This window comes from Magnolia sinica, chromosome 2 (genome assembly GCF_029962835.1).
Source record: "Magnolia sinica isolate HGM2019 chromosome 2, MsV1, whole genome shotgun sequence".
NCBI classification, from domain to species: Eukaryota; Viridiplantae; Streptophyta; class Magnoliopsida; order Magnoliales; family Magnoliaceae; genus Magnolia; species Magnolia sinica.
This window is the reverse complement of record NC_080574.1, coordinates 65383950-65396688: the sequence shown is the minus strand read 5'-3', so window position 1 is coordinate 65396688 and position 12739 is coordinate 65383950.

Below are 12739 nucleotides of genomic sequence, written 5' to 3'. Positions count from 1 at the left end.
TCTCTAATGAGCATGTGTTTTTTAACCATTGAGGGTTTATCAGTTAAATTATGGATAGGAATACTTTCATCATTCACAGGAATTTCCATAAGGGCTGAAATTAAATGACAATCAACGTCAAAAGGCCCTTCTCTAGTAGAAATTTGAAAAGTTAAATTATCCTGTGAGAAAGCACTAATACATGTAAACATGGATTGGGCAATGGACCGGTATGCAGGCCTACCCCAATGTAATAAGTTAACCCAACCTGCAGCTTCAAGCATAGGAAGGATGTTAAAAGGGGCAATATGATTAACATCAACAGGATGTTCAACGATAACATTACGTGATCTAATGTCCCTAACATATGATGGATCATCATTGGGAATAAGAAGATGACGTTTAGAGATAGCGGTCGATCTGGAGGAAGAAGAAGGACCACGGGAAGTAGTTTTTCTACCTCTAGAAGCCATTTGCAACAAGGATTTCAAGGAATAAAGAAGTTGCAAAGGATTGAGAAGTGGGTTTGCTCAAAACAGTTTTTTTAAAATCCAAACCCCAAATCTCAATGAAATCCAAAATAGAAAGCTTCAAGCTAGAAAAGGAAACAATCTAGACACAAATCTGCAACAAAAAGTGATTTGAAACACTAACCTTGAAGAACTTGAAGGATGGGTTTGACAAGTCGAAGCACGGCTCCAAGGAGAAGAAAGAAGAAATGAGGAAGAAAGGAAAAAATCCCCAATATTAGTGAAACCCGTGTTCCACGACTGGTCATGGGTATCTACGACCGGTCGTAGGACGACTGGTCGAAGAAGCCCCAAAAATTCAAATTTCTTGCAAATTTTACAAAAATTGGAATTTAATCTAGCAAATATACACACTATAATACAAGAAGGCATAAATTATCAATTTACAATGCACATGCCAAGATCAAATTTCATCTTTTTGAACCTGCTTTTATCGAGAGGTTTTGTGAAAATGTCAGCTCGTTGATCTTCAGTAGGAATATATTCTAGAGATATAACTTTTTCTTCTACTAATTCCCTTATATAATGAAATCTAATGTCAATGTGCTTAGTTCGAGAATGCTGAATAGGATTTTTTGAAATATTTATCACACTGGAATTATCACAATGTAATAGCATAGAATCCTGTTTAATTCCATAATCACTTAGCATTCGTTGCATCCAAACAAGCTGTGTACATGCATTACCAGCTGCGATATACTCAGCTTCAGCTGTTGAAAGTGATATAGAATTTTGTTTCTTACTAAACCAGGAAACTAGACAATTTTCAATGTAAAAACAACCACCACTGGTTGATTTTCTATCATCTAGATTACTAGCCCAGTCAGCATCCGAGTACCCAGCTAATTGAACATTGGTTTCATGAGGATACCAGAGACCGAGATTTACAGTACTTGCGACATATCTAATAATTCGTTTGACAGCAATCAAGTGAGATTCTTTTGGATCAGATTGATAACTTACACAAATACCAACACTTAGAGAAATATCAGGTTTACTAGTAGTTAAATATAACAGACTACTAATCATACTCCGATAAAGTTTTGAGTCAACATTTTTACCATTAGAGTCTTTTGATAGTTTTAGGGTAGTACTCATAGGAGTATCGAAATTCTTGCCATTCTTAAATCCAAATCTCTTGATTAGATTCAAAGCATACTTAGATTGAGAAATGAATATTCTTTCAGATTATTGCTATACTTGCAATCCAAGGAAATAAGTCAATTCCCCAACCATGCTCATTTCGAACTGTGATTTCATCAAATCTGCAAACTCAGTAGTCAAGTTAGTACAAGTTGATCCATAAATGATATCATCAACATAAATCTGTACCATTAAGATGATCATTATGTTTCTTAACAAACAGAGTTTTATCGACAGATCCCATTTGAAAATTATGACTTAGAAGAAATTTCGTTAGTTTCTCATACCATGCCCTAGGTGCTTGTTTTAATCCATAAAGTGCCTTTTTAAGCCGATATACATGATCAGTATTTTTGGAATCTTCAAAACCCATTGGCTGTTCAACATAGACTTCTTCATGTAAATCACCATTTAGAAAAGCACTTTTCACATCCATCTGATAGATCTTTATCTTTTTAAAACATGCAATTGATATAAATAATCTGATAGATTCAAGACGTGCTACTGGTGCAAAGGTTTCATCGAAATTAATCCCTTCAATTTGAGTATAACCTTGTACCACTAGTCTAGCCTTATTTCTAATTATATTTCCACATTCGTCAGACTTATTTTTAAAAATCCATTTTTTTCCAATGATGTGTTTATCTTTAGGTCTTGGTACGAGATACCAAATATCATTTCTTATGAATTGGTTGAGCTCATCTTGCATCGCAACAATCCAGTTCTCATCAGCAAGAGCTTGTTTTACGTTAGATGGTTCTATTTGGGATGTAAAACATACATAATTACATATATCCTCAAGTTGTCTACGGGTGCGAACACTGGTGAGAGGGTTTCCAAGAATTTGTGTGGTTGAAAGATCTTTAACAGTCCTCAACTCAGAATCAGTCTGATTCTATGAAGTATCGGGTTTATCAATGATTAGTACTTCATCATTATCTGAATTAGGAATTGGCATGTTTAAGTGATCATCAATGACAACATTAATGGATTCTTGAATCATACCAGTCCTTTTGTTCAGAACCCTATAAGCTCGACTGTTTAAGGAATATCCTAGAAAAATTCCTTCATCACTCTTCATATTGAATTTTTCCAAATTTTCACGATCACGTAAAATATAACACTTGCTGCCAAAAACTCAAAAGTATTTAACAGTAGGCTTTTTATTGAACCACAATTCGTAAGCCATTTTATTATTATCTTTTCTAGTGTAGACTCGGTTAATAATATAGCAAGCTGTGTTGACTGCTTCAGCCCAAAGATTTTTAGAGAGCTTCATGCTATTCAACATGACATTAGCCATTTCTTGAAGCACCCTATTCTTTCTTTCAACAATTCCATTTTGTTGTGGAGTTTTGGGAGCAGAGAATTCATGTAATGTTCCTTGGTCGGTACAAAACTTCTCAAAATTGCTATTCTTAAATTCAGATCCATGATCACTATGAATTTTACTGATTTGAGAAGATTTTTCAGTTTGAATCCTTTTGAGAACTTTTCTTACTTTTTCAAGGGTTTCAGATTTATCCCTTAAGAAGACTACCCAAGTATATCTGGTAAAGTCATCAACTATTACCAGGATATACTTTTTCCCACCACGACTTTCTGTTCTGGTAGGTCCTATCAGATCCATGTGGAGAAGTTCGAGTGGTCTTGATGTGGTATTTGAATTCACCTTTTTGTATGAGTTCTTTGTTTGTTTGCCTATCTGGCACTCACCACATATTTTATCTAATTTCTGAAGTTTGGGTAAACCTCTTATAAGTTCTCGTTTGCTCAATCTATATAAATTTCGATAATGTACATGTCCAAGACGTTTGTGCCATAAATCAGTCTCGTCTGTATGGACCACGTAACATGTTTGATTAAATGAACTGGATTCACTGATAATATAGCAATTTTCAGACGTTCTACGTCCAGTTAATATTACAGAACCCTTATTATTTAGTATCTCACAGCTTTGATTAGAAAACCAAACGTTATGATTATTATCACATATTTGAGATATACTAAGCAAGTTATGTTTTAATCCTTCAACTTATAAAACATTTTTAAATACAGGAAGATTAAAAAGTTGAACTGTACCTTGGCCTATAATCTTGCAGTTGCTACCATCACCAAATGTGACTGAACCATCAGTCATATCTTTCAGATCCGTGAATAAAGCTTTGTCACCTGTCATATGCCTGGAGCATCCACTGTCTAGGTACCACTTTGAATGACTTGTTGCTTTGAAAGTGTAAGTGCTATAGTTTCTATCCCTATGTGTTGTCAAATTTGTAGTGCCAAAATCACTATTATACTCTGTTATATATAACTTGCATAAGTGAAGCTCTCTCAAGGATCAACATACATGAACAAGCTAAGCTCACATCAAGCAAAGCTCTCAAGTACAAAACTCAAGATCTTGAATGCAAGAGCTGCTCACAAAACAAGACTCAAGCCGAAAAGAAAGTACAAGGCAAGACTCAAGTTGAGACTCAAGCTGAACTCAAGACTCAAGTTGAAAGTCAAGCTGAAATCAAGACTCAAGCTGAAACTCAAGCCACTTTCAAGATTGAGCTACTTCAAGGTTTAATCTTCATCAAGACTTCAAGGCTCATTCTTCATGGTCTCTTGTTTCAATGTCCATACTTCATGATTGAGGTTTGTTTGACCATAGGATGACCTTAGAAGTAGGTCATTTCGGATACATAAGTCGTATGTTTATTTTACATGTGATTGGTCTGTTCTTCGACTAGTCCTAGGGCTTCTTCGACTAGTCCTAGACTTGCTTCGACCGATCTAAGAAATTCCTCGATCAATCGTAAGTTTGTTACATATTCCGGATAAAACTGTTAGCCTTCGACTAGTCCAGAAACTTCGACCGATCGTAGGAACAAGTGTCGACTAATCTTCGACCAATCGTAGAATCTACGACTCGAAGTCCAACGAAACTTTGCAGGACCTACGACCAGAGCCGAAGGAAACCTACGACCATCGTAGGTGACCTACGACGATCGTAGGAGGGCTACGACTACCGTAGAACGGTCTGCGCTTATCCCGCCTAATCTTTCAAATATCTTATTATGGCTTCGACTAGTCGAAGAGCACTCTAGACCAGTCGAAGACCTGATCTTCTCACCTATAAATAGAGCACGAATCTCAAAAGAAATCATCGATTTAATTATAGTATTCAAGCCAATCTTCGTCAAACTTCTGAGAGATAATTTTGTGCTCCATTTAAGCTAAGTGTGCTTATTTAATATCTTCTTTCCTTAGCTTTATTTTAATTGATTTTGTTTCTGCTATTCCAATCTGATTTGAAAAGAGGAATTGTTATTCCCTTTCTTTGGAATCAAAATCAATTAAGGCAAGCCCTATTTGGTTTAATTTAAAATATATTAGAACTAGAACCATTGTAATCGAGTACTGGACATTGAACTTGGATATTCAATCATCTACTTTGATTTGGTTCTACCGGGCTGCTACAACGAAGAAGATATTCAGGTATTTTACATATTGTAAATTCCTTTCTATTATTTTGGTTTCTTTCAAGATTTGCCAGAAAAATCTTGTTATATTGGTTATCTGAGGAAAGCCAGGAAAACTCAGAAGTGGGGGTTTTTTAATTGTGTAAGCCCACATACAAAGACACAATTGTAAGGGTTTTGGGTGAACCTGGGAAAACCTATCTTTAGTGAACGCTAATATCCCCTGTGTGAGGATATTAGGAGTGGAGTAGCTTTTTGTGTGGCTGTTGGATAACAGTTGGTGAACACACAGGCGAACCACTATAAACCCTTGTGTTGTGGTTGTTTATTTTATTCTTTTAATTTTTTTATTCTTTTTGTGGGATGTATGTATGGTGGTGAATGTTGTAATTATTTCAAGCTTTGTGAGAATGTTGTAATAGCTTAGAATTTACTTTCTGCTATTCCTTTATAAGCTTATTTTTCAATTTCATTTGAAAGTTGTTCCAGCAAGGTTGCCCTGCCATTTTTATGGTGTATGGCTGTCCCTAGAACAATACATCTTTAATTACAAGTTATTTCATTTCAGTTTATATTTAATTTTGTATTCCTCTTCGATTTGAGACTTGATACAAAGACCTTTCTAGAAATAAGGTTGTCCTACCATAAACTCGTTTTGGTGTAAGGTTGTCCTTAGAATAACGTTTGTATCAACCTCTCAAGATCTGAATTTTGAGGTTGTTTTTCTTTCTTGCATTATTATTTAATTTGGCTATCATTTTCTTTATTATTCCGCTGTTATAAGTTTTTATTTGGCATTGTCCTATTCACCCCCTCTAGGACATATAGCTTGGCCTTTTAAGTGGTATCAAAGCCTAATAGCTCCTTTTTAATTCTTGGATTTAATTCTGAGCTAACGATTTAAGCTATTTAAGATGTCAAATTTTGATAGCCTTTCATCACTAGGCCTCCACCCTTTGATGGCTCCAACTATGCTTATTGGAAAGCCGAATGAGGATCTTCCTCAAATCAATGGATGAAAATGTGTGGCAAGCCACGGTGAACCGAATGGAATCCTCCTATCATGGAAGTTACTGGGGTTGATGGTTCAAAGTCTATGAAAACCACACCATATTACCAATGGACCACCCTTTAGAAAAGTGAGAGTAGTGCAAATGCTAAAGCACTAAATGCAATTACTTGCGCACTATCACCGGATGAGTTCAAAAGAATCATCTCTTGTGATACTGCAAAGCAAGCTTGGGATATATTAGAAATGACACACGAGGGTACTACAATTGTCAAAAAATCTAAAGTCCAACTCCTCACAACCAGATTTGAAGAAATTCATATGGAGGAAAATGAAATGTTTATGGACTTTTACACTAGATTAAATGACATTGTAAACTCAATGTGGGGTCTTGGCGATAAGATCCCAGAAAGTAAAGTGTGTGCAAAAATATTACGCTCACTTCCTGAACGGTTCAATTCTAAAGTAACAGCAATCCAGGAACTTCGTGATACGGATAATATGAGGGTTGAAGAACTAGTTGGTTCTCTACAAACCTACGAGTTAAACTTTAAAGCTCCTAAAGGTAAATCTATCGCTCTAAAATCTTCTAAATGTAGTTCAGAAGAAAATTCTGATTCAGAAGATGACATGGCTCTTTTAGCTAAAAAATTTTACAAAATTTTCAAAAGCAAGAAAAGAGTTAATTTTCAAAAATCAAATGACAAAAAGAAGTTTAAACCCAAATCTCGAAAATCTTTGAAAGATAGTCAATGTTACAACTGTCTAGAATATGGGCACTTAGCAAATAGATGTCCTAAAAGGGACAAACCCAAGAAGAAGGGTATGTTGGCTACATGGGATGAATCATCTGATTCTGAAGGTTCTTCTGAATCAGAAGATTCTGAAACCGAGTCGGGCAATGAGGTCAAAGCTCTTATGACTCTAGCCAAATTCACATTTTTAGATAATGACTCTACAAGTGAAGAAAATCTGAATAGTGAATGTGAAAATGAAGATGATCTTCAAGATGCTTACAATGCCCTATATAAGGAAAGTTGTAAAATTACTGTCAAACTTAAACTTCAAAAAGAAAAGTTTTCTAAACTCAAAAATTGTTTTGAATCGCTTGTCTTAGAAAAATCACAAATTTCAGATAATTTTGAAAAATCAAAATATGATTTGGAATTTAAAAACTCTCAAATTGTTGATTTAAAATCTGAAATTGAGAAACTTAAAACTGAAGTTTCCTCTCTTCTGAGTTTAAAGGACACATGGAAATATGCCCAAGGTGATCCAAAGTTAGAAAAATTGTTATCCGGATCAAGAAAATGTGGCGATCGATCCGGGTTGGGCTATGATAAAAATCAACCTCCTAAACAAAAGTATACTCCTCCTATGTTTGTTAAAGGAGAGTCCTCAAACTCAAAAGGGAAAAGTACTTATCAAGATTTTTCTAAAAATTCAAAAACTTTTCAAAAACTTAGAAATAGCCATGTCAACTTTAATCAGAATCGAAATCCACTAGCTGAAAAGATAGTTGATTTACTCAAGGAGCTATTAAAATCTAACTCTATAGGTCATTCCTACAAGTATACACAAAAGAAGACCAACTATGTTCCTAAACCCAAAACAGTTATGAAATGGGTTCCTAAAGTCACCTGCTTGGTTGCTCACACCGCTTTCAAAGCAACAAGTCATTCAAAGTGGTACCTAGACAGAGGATGCTCCAAGGCATATGACAGGTGACAAAGCCTTATTCACCGATCTGAAAGATATGACTGATGGTTCAGTCACATTTGGTGATGGAAGCAACTGCAAGATTTTAGGCCAAGGTACGGTTCAACTTTTTAATCTTCCAGTGTTTAAAAATGTTTTATATGTTGAAGGCCTAAAGCACAACTTGCTTAGTATATCACAAATATGTGATAATAACCATAATGTTCGGTTTTCTAATCAAAGCTGTGAAATACTAAATAATAAGGGTTCTGTAATATTAACTGGACGTAGAACGTCTGAAAATTGCTATATTATTAGCGAATCCAACTCATCTAATCAAACATGTTACATGGTCCATACAGACGAGACTGATTTATGGCACAAACGTCTTGGACATGTACATTATCGAAATCTATATCGATTGAGCAAACGAGAACTTGTAAGAGGTTTACCCAAACTTCAGAAATTAGATAAAATATGTGGTGAGTGCCAGATAAGCAAACAAACAAAGAACTCACACAAAAAGGTGAATTCAAATACCACATCAAGACCACTCGAACTTCTCCACATGGATCTGATAGGACCTACCAGAACCGAAAGTCGTGGTGGTAAAAAGTATATCTTGGTAATAGTTAATGACTTTACCAGATTCACTTGGGTAGTCTTCTTAAGGGATAAATCTGAAACCCTTGAAGAAGTAAGAAAAGTTCTCAAAAGGATTCAAACTGAAAAATCCTCTCAAATCAGTAAAATTCGTAGTGATCATGGATCTGAATTTGAGAATAGTAATTTTGAGAAGTTCTGTACCGACCAAGGAATATTACATGAATTCTCTGCTCCCAAAACTCCACAACAAAATGGAATTGTAGAAAGGAAGAATAGGGTGCTTCAAGAAATGGCTAATGTCATGTTGAATAGCATGAAGCTCTCTAAAAATCTTTGGGCTGAAGCAGTCAACACAGCTTGCTATATTATTAACCGAGTCTACACAAAAAAAAATAATAATAAGACGGCTTACGAATTGTGGTTCAATAAAAAGCCTACTATTAAATACTTTCGAGTTTTTGGCAGCAAGTGCTATATTTTACGTGATCGTGAAAATTTGGGAAAGTTCGATACGAAGAGTGATGAAGGTATTTTTTTAGGATACTCTTTAAACAGTCGAGCTTATAGGGTCCTGAACAAAAGGACTGGTGTGATTCAAGAATCCATTAATGTTGTCATTGATGATCATTTAAACACACCAACTTCTAATTCAGATAATGATGAAGTACTAATCATTGATAAACCTGATACTTCATCAAATCAAACTGATTCTGAGTTGAGGACTGTTAAAGATCATCCAACCACACAAATTCTTGGAAACCCTCTCACTGGTGTTCGCACCCGTAGACAACTTGAGGATATATGTAATTATGTATGTTTTACATCCCAAATTGAACCATCTAACGTAAAAGAAGCGCTTACTGATGAGATCTGGATTGTTGCGATGCAAGATGAACTCAACCAATTCATAAGAAATGATGTTTGGTATCTCGTACCAAGACCTAAAGATAAACACATCATTGGAACAAAATGGATTTTCAAAAATAAGTCTGACGAACGTGGAAATATAATTAGAAACAAGGCTAGACTGGTGGTATAAGGTTATACTCAAATTGAAGGGATTAATTTCGATGAAACCTTTGCACCAGTAGCACGTCTTGAATCTATTAGACTATTTATATCCATTGCATGTTTTAAAAAGATAAAGATCTATCAGATGGATGTAAAAAGTGCTTTTCTAAATGGCGATTTACATGAAGAAGTCTATGTTGAACAGCCAATGGGATTTGAAGATTCCAAAAATATTGATCATGTGTATCGGCTTAAAAAGGCACTTTATGGATTAAAACAAGCACCTAGGGCATGGTATGAGAAACTAACGAAATTTCTTTTAACTCATAATTTTCAAATGGGATCTGTTGATAAAACTCTGTTTGTTAAAAAACAAAATGATCATATCTTAATAGTACAGATTTATGTTGATGATATCATTTATGGATCAACTTGTACTGACTTGACTACTGAGTTTGCAGATTTGATGAAATCACAGTTTGAAATGAGCATGGTTGGGGAATTGACTTATTTCCTTGGATTGCAAGTAAAGCAACAATCTGAAGGAATATTCATTTCTCAATCTAAGTATGCCTTGAATCTAATTAAGAGATTTGGATTTGAGAATGGCAAGAATTTCGATACTCCTATGAGTACTACCCTGAAACTATCAAAAGACTCGAATGGTAAAAATGTTGACTCAAAACTTTATCGGAGTATGATTGGTAGTTTGTTATATCTAACTGTAGACCCGATATTTCTCTAAGTGTTGGTATTTGCGCAAGATATCAATCGATCCAAAAGAATCTCACTTGATTCGTTGTCAAGCGAATTATTAGATATGTCGCAATATTGTAAATCTCGGTCTCTGGTATCCTCATGAAACCAATGTTCAATTAGTTGGGTACTGGGTACTCGGGCTGGTAATCTAGATGATAGAAAATCAACCGGTGGTGGTTGTTTTTATTGGAAATTGTCTAGTTTCTGGTTTAGTAAGAAACAAAATTCTATATCACTTTCAACAATTGTATATTATTGCTGGTAATGCATGTACGCACTTGTTTGGATGCAACGAATGCTAAGTGATTATGGAATTAAACAGATTCTATGTTATTACATTGTGATAATTCCAGTGCGATAAATATTTCAAAAAATCCTATACAGCATTCTCGTACTAAGCATATTGACATTAGATTTCATTATATAAGGGAATTAGTAGAAGAAAAAGTTATATCTCTAGAATATATTCCTACGAAGTTCAACGAGCTGACATTTTCACAAAACCTCTTGATAAAAGCAGGTTCAAAAAGATGAAATTTGATCTTGGCATGTGCATTTTAAATTGATAATTTATGCCTTCTTGTATATTATTGTATATATTTGCTAGATTAAATTTCAATTTTTGTGTAAATTGCAAGATATTGAATTTTTGGGGTTTCTACGACCAGTCGTGAGTATACACGACCAGTCGTACTACGACCGGTCGTAGATACCCACGACCAGTCGTGGAGCACGGATTTCACTTCATATTGGGGATTTTTCACTTTCTTCCTCATTTCTTCTTTCTTCTCCTTGGAGCCGAACTTCGACTCGTCGAACCCATCCTTCAAGTTCTTCAAGGTTAGTGTTCCAAATCCATTTTTCTTGCATATTTGTGTCAAGATTGCTTCCTTTTCTCTCTTGAAGCTTTCTATCTTGAAAATCATTGAGATTTGGGGTTGAGATTGTGAAAAATCTGTTTTGAGCAAACCCTCTTCTCAATCCTTTGCAACTTCTTTATTCCTTTAATTCCTTGTTGCAAATGGCTTCTAGAGGAAGAAAAACTACTTCACGTGGTCCTTCTTCTTCCTCCAGATCAACTCCTATCTCTAAACGTCATCTTCTTGTTCCCAATGATGATCCATCATTTGTTAGGGACATTAGATCTCGTAAGGTTATCGTTGAACATCTTGTTGATGTCAATCACATTGCTCCATTTGACATCCTTCCTATGCTTGAAGCTGTAGGTTGGACTAACTTATTGCATTGGGGTGGGCCTGCATACCGGTCCATTGCCCAATCCATGTTTTCATGTATTAGTGCATTTTCACAGGATAATTTAACTTTTCAAATTTCTATTAGAGAAGGGCCATTTGACGTTGATCGTCATTTAATTTCAGCCCTTATGGAAATTCCTGTGAATGATGAGGGTATTCCAATTCATAATTTAACTGATAAACCCTCAATGGCTGAAAAACGTATGCTAACTAAAGACTTGTGCAATATGGATGTTCAATGGACTCAAAAAGGGAATGCGCTCCCCGCAAGGTATTTGTTACCCAAATACAGAATTCTCCACAGAATCTTTGTGTCTAATCTGTATCCTCGTTCGGGTAATAAATCTGACCTGACTTCATTTATGGTTCGTGTTATCCATGCTATCTCAAATGGTACTCAAATTTGTTTGCCTTCCTTAATCTGTCATTTCATTCTTCAGTTTCGACTCCATCCTGGTCATAGTGACATTCCATTTGCATACTTTATGACTGTATTGGCTACTCATATGTTAGTCGATATGCCTGTTGATGAAGCACCTATCCATCATCTGATCTTCAACAATACAAATATTAATAAGATGAAGTTGGATCTGCTTCCTGAACAAGGTGGTGGTGTTGGTGGTGATCCTGAAGAAGCTGGTGTTGATATTAATATGGATGATATTTTTGAGGAACTGGATTCTGACTCTGCTAATGATCCAGATTTTGTACCATCTGATGTTGATGCACGTTTGAGTGCATTAGAAGGTAGAGTTGAGAATATTAATGTTAAGTTAGAGAACATGTCTGTTGCTCATGATTTGCAATTCAAGTATATGCGCAAATATCTTAGGCGCTTGAACAAAGGCATGCACCAACTTGATCCTTCTATTCCTGCTCCATCTTCAAGTTCTAATTCTGACTAGTTTCTATGAGACTTTTGGTATGTAATAACTTTATTACTTTGCTCTTGTTTGATTGAGTTTGAGTTGGATTCTATGCTGGATATTTGTTCTTAATGTAATATTTATGCTGGATATCTGTGATGCTATCTTGAGTATCTCTATGTCTCTTTTGCTGTACTCTATTTCCTCCTCATGTTTACTCTTTTGCTGTACTCATTCCTTTATTTAGTTCTCCTTTGTCATATTGTGACAAAAAGGGGAGAATGGTTTGTTGTTAATGTGATTGTGAGAGGAGTAGCATTGGTTATGTTACTCAGGGGGAGTGGGGTGTCAAGGAGAATATATGTTTGATCTTGTTGAATGATAATGACTGGTTGAATGTTGAATATTGAAT